Source organism: Neomonachus schauinslandi, chromosome 4, assembly GCF_002201575.2.
Source record: "Neomonachus schauinslandi chromosome 4, ASM220157v2, whole genome shotgun sequence".
NCBI classification, from domain to species: Eukaryota; Metazoa; Chordata; class Mammalia; order Carnivora; family Phocidae; genus Neomonachus; species Neomonachus schauinslandi.
The window spans coordinates 49,147,424-49,154,426 of NC_058406.1; positions in this window are offsets into that span (position 1 = coordinate 49,147,424).

Below are 7,003 nucleotides of genomic sequence, written 5' to 3' on the forward strand. Positions count from 1 at the left end.
GGTGCTTTGTTTTAGCAACACAGGTGTCTTATATCCAGTATCCAAGCGCATCTACTTATCCAAAGTGCTTAATAAGCAGTCACTGAGTTTCCCAGTGATAGTTACAGATGAAGATGGTGTTTACCAATTGAAAAGGAATTTTTGCTGTAGGCAGTTAGGGCTCAGTTTCTAAATGAAGTGAAGACTTTATTGTGAATGACTCCATTTGAGCTATGTCAAATGAGTATGATCCAGGGAAAGTTGGAGATCAAAAGATCCAGATTCTAACCACAACCCATTTATAAAATGGAAGTAATACTGTCATAACCTCTGAAAGGATTAGAAATGAATCATTATTACAGTAATAATCACAATATTAATAATAGCTTTGAACTATATTAGTGCTTACTATGTTCCACGCTCTCTGCTAAGCCCTGTAAGTACATTACCTAATTCATCCTCACAACAACTCCATGTGGGTTACAATTATCATCCCCATTTTACAGAAGGAGAAAACTGAAGCTCAGAGAGGTTTAAATACTCACCCATGGGGGATGCCTGGATGGCTCAGTTGTTAAGCGTCTGCCTTCAGCTCAGGTCATGATCCCAGGGTGCTGGAATCGAGTCCCACATCGGGCTCCCTGCTCAGTGGGGAGTCAGCCCCCCACTCCACTCGTGCTCTCCCTCTACCTCTCGCCCTACCTCTGTCTGAAATAAATGGATGAAATCTTTTAAAAATAAAGAAATAAATACCCACGGTAACAGCTCACAGTGGGGAGGCCAGTATCGGAACCCAAATCCTACCTGACTCCAGACTCCTAAGCACTACGTTATACAATAAATACCTATTGGCAGCTTCCATGCTAGTGACATTCAAATCTCTATCTCTAGTTCTGACTTCTCATGGGAACTCTATCCTTTTATTTCCAATTACTGAAATATCATTAATTATATATTTCACTACTGTTTAAAAGGGCCTAAGCCAAACTCCTTCCTTCTTTTCATAAGCATTCACTGAGAATCATCCATGCTCAGACCCCCAAGCTCAATCTAGGACAGCAGTTCTCAACTGGGGGACATTTGGCAATGTCTGAAAACTTTTTTGGTTGTCACAATTGGGGTGAGGGGATGCTGCTGGCTTCTAGGGAATCGAGACCACGAGTGCTGCTCAACAGCCTGCAATACACATGACATCTCCCACAACGAAGAATTATTCAGCCCAAAATGTCAATAGTGCTGAGGTTGAGAAACCCTGGCTTAGGAGTATGAAGATGAATCAGACAGATGCCATCATCCATCATCTGATGCAGGAGATGGATGTGTAAATTTGCAGCACAAAGTTTGCATAGATAACTGTGTGGCGACATGGAATAAATGCCCCTCGTCCATAGAGTCCATAAAGAGCTGTGGGGTTTACTATGGGCTGGGGAAGGCTTGGTGGAGGAGGTGGCACTTGAGCCAGGCGTGAAGAAGAGGTAAGATCCGGATTCCAGATAAAAGAACAAACGTGCACAGGGCACGGGTGGACTTCAGGAATGTTGGTTGATTTTCATTGGAGCAGAGGATGTGTGAAGAGGAGTAGTGGACAAAAGGAGGTAACGTTGTGTTGGGGCCAGATCAAAGCCTTGAGCAGAGAGAAAGACTTCCGGACTTTGTGAGTAATAGGAAGCTCATCTCACATTTTCACACAGACGAACGTTCCGGGGAGATGAATCTAGCAACTGAATGAAAATGGATTGCAGATAATCAGGAGCTGGAGAGGAAGCCATGTTGTAACACTACGCCATACACCTTAATGTAAAAAAAAAAAAACCCAACAGTTGAGTAATTATTATAAGTCAAAGCTACAGCATAGATAACCTTACTTAGCGCTCCCCATTGGCATGGGGATTTCCCTATTTTACAGAAAAGGGGACAGCCTTAGCCTGGATAGGAAGTAGCAGAATCAGGATCCGACTACCAAAACCTCTGCTCCTAACTGCTTTGTGGGCTGGGTGCACAGTTGGGATTCTTAACCTGTTGACAAAGCAGACTGTTCTCTCTAAGGCAGGCAATAAAACAAGGCAGCCCAGACCCCCACTGGGAATGGGAAGGTCTGGGACAAACAGCCTCAGGAAATCGGCTTCTCCTTGGCAGTCAGAGCTGACTGTAGGGAGAAAGGGATATTTCTCTGAGCTGATTTTAGGGGTGTGGGGAGCATAGGCATGTGCCTTATTACAAACACACCTAACAATAGATTCTCCCAATCTCTTTGGAGTTATATCGGTTCTTCCCAGGGAGGATGGTACATGAGAGCAGAAATGGGGCATGGCTTGGGGCGTCCAAAGCAAGGATTGAGCTTCTACTGTCAGGCCTCTCCTGCTTGATGAGGTAGCAAGCAGAAAGATATAAAGTGGGGGAGGGACGCCTGGGTGGCTCAGTCGGTTGAGCGTCTGCCTTCGGCTCAGGTCATGATCCCAGGGTCCTGGGATCGAGTCCCGCATCGGGCTCCCTGCTCTGCAGGAAGCCTGCTTCTCCCTCTGCTTCTGCCTCTCTCTCTATCTCTCATGAATAAATAAATAAAATCTTAAAAAAAAAACTAATAGGGATGCCTGGGTGGCTCAGGCGGTTAAGCGTCTGCCTTCGGCTCAGGTCATGATCCCAGGGTGCTGGGATCGAGTCCCATATCGGGCTCCCTGCTCTGCGGGAAGCCTGCTTCTCCCGCTCCCACTCCCCCTGTTCGTATTCCCTTTCTCGCTGTGTCTCTCTCTGTCAAAATAAATAAATAAAATCTTTAAAAAAAATAAAATAAAATTAAAATTAAAAAAAAAGATATAAAGTGGGGGATAGAAAGGCTGTGACTCAAAAATTCCTTGTTTAGTTGGCTCCTGAACAGATTGCTAACGGGATTCAGGTGTGTGCTCTGGTTTTGTTTTAGAGCCTTTTGGCCCGAAGCAGGGGAGGAGAGGAAAGGTGTTGACTGTATCTGTAGGCAGAGGGGGTGGCAGCACCAGAATCGGGGAGGTGCCAACAGAGGCAGGGCCATACATGTTGGTTGGCACCAGTGGCCCTGGGGGGAGCCTTTGGTGGCTGAGAGCACCAGACTTCATCCTGAAAGAAGATTCATTACAAGGAGCTAGAGAAGTAAGAAACAAAATGGTGGCCACCACCAAGTAACCAAGGACCGGTAGTAGGAGTACACGGGAGAGCCTTCTTGAAGACTTCTAGGACCATGTGAAAGGAACGGAGATGGTGGACATTCTCACACAACAGGCAGGGAAAGAGTCAGAGAGACTTCGACGGCATGCAATGGCATCCCTGCGGTTCTGTATGACTCCATTGCAGGATAACTTTAAACTACTTTGGAAAGCTTGTGATCTACAGTTTAAAGGTCAAAGGTGCCAGGATCCCAGGGTTCCAACTGTTCTTTCTAAAATCTCACAGCTTTAAAGAAACATAAATTCTTGCCACAATCTCACATTTTGACATTCTAATACGGAGACTTTAAAAAAAAAATTAGGATACAGTCTCTTCTCTAGACTTGATCTCTTCAAGGTCGGGATTGACTCTGTAGCACTAAACTCAAGAGATGCTCAAGAAGTGTCTGCTGAGTTTAACTCAGGACACCATTGTCCCAAACATCAAGAGTAGTCACTAAATGCATTAATATAATTTTTAAATCCAAATTTTATGTTCACCTAGTTAAAAAAAAAAAAAAAAAGGGCAGCCTAACCTTACGCATCAATATGCCTGTTTTCGCAAAGCCTTTGCCTACAGGCTGTAAGTTGTCCTAATACTAAGACCAAATGCCAAAAATCAAATGTTTTTTCCTTGAGAAAATCTGGAAAAGGCAATTATACTAAAACACACCACTCAGAAGGATCTCTTTCCTGTTTTTGCTTGTTAGACCTCTTCCAACCAGTGTTCTGAGAAAAGAGTCAAAACCAGAAATCAAAGCTCTCATTCCTATGGACTCCCCATTTTGTTGCTGTACATGAGATATTCCTGATGAAAATGAGGATTGAGATTAAGCATAGCACAGCTATCAGCACTTGAAGGTCTCCACACAACGGAAAACGTCCCTGGTCACTTCACACACACCCCACACTTCAAACTAGCTTGCTTGAATCCAATCTGGGGGACAATATATGACTTAACCTTGAAGCATCGGGTGGGACTAAAACTTTCATCAGGTGGTCGACGATCCTCACTAGGTTAGCACCCTCGGAGGGAACAGGTAGCCTATTGTGGGTATCCTATGAACCCCTTACTGAATACAAATCATGGTGCCGATGGAATCTCAGCACAGAAAACCTGAAGTCTGAGTGAGCTGGAATGGTTTCAGCCCCGACATTATGTGGCATTTTAGCACTTCCTCACTGCAACATCAATCCAGATCTGTCCACGTGAGCAGCCCACAAAGATGCCTGCCTCCAAAGGCTATTTATAGGCACCAAAGTCCTTGCCCCTAATGAGTTTCCAGTGGGGACAGTGTCTTCTTGTTAGATTGTCAATGTTTACATTTCTCTGATCTTTTCTTGTACTTTCCGTTGAGCAGCCATTGCTGCAGCCACCTGAGCATCGAACAGGCAGGTAACTGAAACGAATTTGGTAAGTGTACTGGAGAAGGAAGCTGTATGTTTATGGACTACCGTACTTTTCATGGTCATGCGTAATGGACCAGGCACTTTTCCACCCACCTGCTTATGCCACCCCAGTGAACACGAAATTTACATACCTGGAAGAAAACAGTATTTTCTGAAACATTAATAATAAATGCAGAAAATGTGTCTGTTTTGAGTAAACATCTCCAAGGCTTCACCTTGCACCATTCTACTTTGGTTAGATGTATCTACCATGTTGCCCCCTTATCTTCCTTCTAAAGTACACTGGCGGTCATTGAAATGGCCCTTCTTCAATCAAGAATCAGTGTTTTGTAAAACAGCAATGAGAAATCCCTGTCTGAGGGGGCAGGCAACGTTGAAGTTCTTAGAATAAAGTAGCTGTAGAGCAGAAAGCTTAGCAACCAGGTTGTACTAACAGAGGTATGATGTTCAGAACGAGGGGAGCAATAGTCCCTGCCTCCTTGGGGCCTGACACACCCTGTAAGAAACATTTTTTAGGGCACCTTGGGTGGCTCAGTTGGTTAAGCGACTGCCTTCGGCTCAGGTCATGACCCCGGAGTCCCGGGATCGAGTCCCACATCAGGCTCCCGGCTCATCGGATAGTCTGCTTCTCCCTCTGACCCTCTCCCCTCTCATGCTGTTTCTCATTCTCTCTCTCTCTCAAATAAATAAATAAAATCTTTAAAAAAGAAAGAAACATTTTTTTAATGTCATACTATAGAGGGATAATATCAGGCATGTGAAGCTGGTAAACATTCTTGAAAGGAAGGCGAATGGCAGTAGCTAATATTCATAGAGTCCTTACTAAGGGCTGGGCACTGCACTTGACACTATATTTTATCTTCATAACAACCCGATGAGGAGATTATCATTATTCTGTGCATTTTACAAATAAAGAAACTCAGGGGGGGCGCCTGGGTGGCTCAGTCATTAAGCGTCTGCCTTCGGCTCAGGTCATGATCCCAGGGTCCTGGGATCGAGCCCCGCATCGGGCTCCCTGCTCCGCGGGAAGCCTGCTTCTCCCTCTCCCACTCCCCCTGCTTGTGTTCCCTCTCTCGCTGTGTCTCTCTCTGTCAAAATAAATAAATAAAATCTTTAAAAAAAAAAAAAAGAAAGAAACTCAGGGTCATGCAGACTGTAAGGGGAGGAACTAGAACGACACTGGTTCTTTTGGACTCCGATGGACCCTCAGAGTAGGCAGTGGGTGTATTTTCAGTGCGTCTTGCTAGAAATGATTGGTGAGTATGACAATGAAGTCATGGCCACTGTGCGTGCACGCACGCATGTGAGTGTGCATGCACATGTGCATTAGTCTTGTTTCACCAATTGGAACACACGCTCTGCGAAGGCAATGACTATATAAATTATTCACATATTTACTTCTCAGGCCTAGTAGCACTGGACACATGGTAGGTCTTTCTTACTGCTTTTGCTGAATAAAATAACTAATTTCAAAATGCTTCAAAAACCAATTCACACATCAGATTACTGAGAATGTGGGGAGAAAAGGACATTCTGGGGAAAAGAATTGTTACAGTCCTTTTAGAAGACATTTTGGCAATAATTATCAAAATGTGAAATGTGTGAACCCCTTGACCAAAGTTATACATCTAGAAAACTATCCAATCTATTCTACAAAAAAACTGATAGATACACACAAATATTTTATACATGTATATACACACAAAGATATACACATATATGAAGATATATATGCATGTATACACATAAAGACATATATAAACTTATGTGCAAAGATATATATATACACAAATGTATACAAAAATATGTATAGTGTGTATGTGTCTGTGTATTCATTACAATTCTGTTTGTATTGGCAAAATAAAATGGGAACAACCTAAATATCCATCAATAGGAGAATGATTTCTTTTACGTTATGGTATAACCATATAATGCAATACTATGTAGCCATTAAAACACAGGAATAGATGTATTTGGTTAACAATTCTTTCTGTTTAGATCTACAGAAATAGCAATTTCATATGATTCAAATTAATGTATGTATAGACATGAAACATTTCTAAGCATGTTGGTAATTGGAAGCAAGTTACAGAACAGTACATATCGATGTTAAAAATGTAAGAAATGAAAATATAATGCTCATAGATTGGAAGAACAAATATTGTGAAGATGTCAATGCTACCTAGAGCAATCTACACATTTAATGAAATCCCTAGCAAAATACCATCAACTTTTTTCAAAGAAATGGAACAAATAATCCTAAAATTTGTATGGAACCAGAAAAGACCCCAAATAGCCAGAGGAATGTTGAAAAAGAAAAGCAAAGCTGGCGGCATCACAATTCCGGACTTCCAGCTCTATTACAAAGCTGTCATCATCAAGACAGTATGGTACTGGCACAAAAACAGACACATAGATCAATGGAACAGAATAGAGAG